This window comes from Myotis brandtii, unplaced genomic scaffold, assembly GCF_000412655.1.
Source record: "Myotis brandtii unplaced genomic scaffold, ASM41265v1 scaffold1027, whole genome shotgun sequence".
Lineage (NCBI taxonomy): Eukaryota > Metazoa > Chordata > Mammalia > Chiroptera > Vespertilionidae > Myotis > Myotis brandtii.
Genome location: NW_005353441.1, coordinates 297,235 through 299,420, shown reverse-complemented (window position 1 = coordinate 299,420; position 2,186 = coordinate 297,235).

The following is a 2,186-nucleotide window of genomic DNA, read 5'->3' as shown; positions in this document are numbered from 1 at the left end:
TGACTAAATACCAATAGATAGCTAATACAGGAGTCAATGTTTGTTATGGCCTGATTTACTTATGGCTAAGCTCAAGGAATTAGTTTTCAAATAAACAATTATTTTTAAAAACAGGACTATAGAGAAATAGAACTCATGAAAGTTATACTTTTTTCTTCATGTTATTGTTTGTGTTATTAATTCCACCAAGTACCAAAAAGAAATAAAATAGCTGAGAAGGAACTGCCTCTGTTGGAAAACAACAGCAATGTGGTCCCTACCTTCACCGATTTGACTTATTAGTATTGAGAAGGAATATAGATTTGTTCCCATATTACCAAATATATAACTCCAGAAATATTTGGGAAATTATGAGCACCTGGGAAATCCACAGAAACATTTATCTAATTAATTCCTGAGAAGTACTGAAAGAAAATCTTTTAAAAAAATATATTTTTATTGATTTCCAAAAGGAAGGGAGAAGGAGAGAGAGATAGAAACATCAATGATGAGATCGAATCATTGATCAGCTGCCTCCTGCATGCCCCACACTGGGGATCAAGCCCACAACCTGAGCATGTGCCCTGACCAGGAATCGAACCGTGGCCTCCTGGTTCATAGGTTGATGCTAAACCACCAAGCAACACCAGTCGGGCCTGAAAGAAAATCTTGGTCTCTTCAGATTCCAGGGGGGAAAAAAATGTGCTTTGGAACCCACTGATACTATCCCCAAACTTTATTGCTCCCTCACTTGTACCTAATAATCTTCACTGCATAATTGAATGAAGTGAGCAGAAAATTATGAGTATGTGAAAGTAGAAGAGACCTAAGTAGCTTGTTCAGATGTTAATGAAAGTAGAAGACTGGGTACTTTTGAACAGTTGGTTGATATGAGAATCACCCTCTGGAATGGAATTTGGAAAAATGAAGTGGAACCCAGGGCTGTGATAAGAATTATTGATGTTTATTGAGAGATCCAATATAGAAGTAATGCATGTACCTTTTTAGCACCAATGAGCAAGGTTCTTAAGGACATCTGCCCCTCAGTGGCCTGTGCTAGATATACCAGATATTTGGACAAGCAAGGTTTCCAAAATATTGGGAGAACTGATAAATTAATGCCTACTATTTAATTTTTTAAATTAACATACAGTAAAATGTACTTTTTTGGGAAGAGGAGAGTTGTACCATTCAATGAGTTTTAATACATGTATAGATAAATTCATTTAACTACTACCACAGTCAAGATTCAGAACAGTTCCATCACTCAAAAAAAACTCTTTTGTAGTACCTGTTTCTATTCATAGTTACCTCTTTCCACTTACCCCTAGAAATCACTGATCTGTGCTGTCACTGTAGTTTTGTCTTTTCAAGTATCCTATATAATAAAAGGGTAATATGCAAATAGACTGAATGGTGGAATGACCAGAAGACTGGCAGCCCCTTGCCCCGGCTGGCCCCGCCCCCCAGTCAGCACCCCCACCCTGATCGGCCCCAGCAGGCCCACCCCAGCTGAACCCCACCAGTGCATGAATTTGTGCACCAGGCCTCTAGTATTATATAAATAATCCTATCTAATAAAAGAGTAATATGCAAATTAGCCATCACTCCACGACAAAGATGGTGCCCACAGCTAATAGGAGGGAATATGCAAATTGCTGTCACTCCTTGACAAAGATGGCGGTGGCTGGGGCAGAACGCTGGCAGAGGGCCTCTGGGCCTGCTTAGTCGCTGCTGCCATGGGGGCGGAGGAGCAGAGACACAAGCCTTCAAGGGGGCCCAGCACCCAGCAGCTCCAAGCCCCGCAGCCGCAGCGGCGCTGGGGCTAGAGGAGCAGAGACAGAAGCCCGCAGGGGAACCCAACACCCAGCAGCGCCAAGCCCCGCCTCAGTGATGGGGCTGGAGGAGGAGAGACACAAGCCCACAGGGGGGCCCAGCACCCAGCAGCCCCAAGCCCCATGGCTGCAGCGGCGCTGGGGCCTCTGGGGCCAGAGGAGCATAGACACAGCCCGCAGGGGGCCGGCACCCAGCAGCCCCAAGCCCCAGGGCTGCAGAGGCGCTGGGGCCACTGGGGCCGCAGCGGAGACACAAGCCCACAGGAAACCTGTGGAAAGGGAGATAAACTATCATAACTTTATCTCCCTTTCCACAAGATAAGAAAACTGACCCTGATTTATTTGGTGATATGGCCCACACCTTTCTACAAC